The 398-nt window shown below is 32.2% G+C and overlaps 1 non-coding gene across 1 annotated transcript; it reads right to left on the minus strand.

The window, feature by feature from the left end:
* Positions 1-294: 294 nt before the first annotated feature.
* On the minus strand, positions 295-398 carry LOC120860761. Its single transcript, XR_005720427.1, has one exon. It is a non-coding gene; the product is annotated as a U6 spliceosomal RNA (small nuclear RNA).

Here is a 398-nt window from a genome sequence, read left to right on the forward strand (position 1 = left end):
TTTAATCATAAATGGGTGCTGAATTTTGTTAAAGGCTTTTTCTGCTTCTATTGAGATAATCATATGGTTTTTATCTTTCAGTTTGTTAATATGGTATATCACATTGATTGATTTGCATGTATTGAAAATCCTTGCATTCTTGGAATAAGCCCAACTTGATCATGGTGTATGAGCTTTCTGATGTGCTGCTGAATTCTGTTTGCTAAAATTTTGTTGAGGATTTTTGCATCTATGTTCATTAGTGATATTGGTCTCTAGTTTTCTTTTTTTTGTGTGTTGTCTTTGTCTGCTTTTAAAAATATGGAATGCTTCATGAATTTTCATGTCATCCTTCTGCAGTGGCCATGCTAATCTCTGTATCATTCTAATATTATTATATGTGTTGCTGAAGTGAGCAC

The sequence above is a fragment of the Oryx dammah genome, unplaced genomic scaffold, assembly GCF_014754425.2.
Source record: "Oryx dammah isolate SB20612 unplaced genomic scaffold, SCBI_Odam_1.1 HiC_scaffold_11182, whole genome shotgun sequence".
NCBI classification, from domain to species: Eukaryota; Metazoa; Chordata; class Mammalia; order Artiodactyla; family Bovidae; genus Oryx; species Oryx dammah.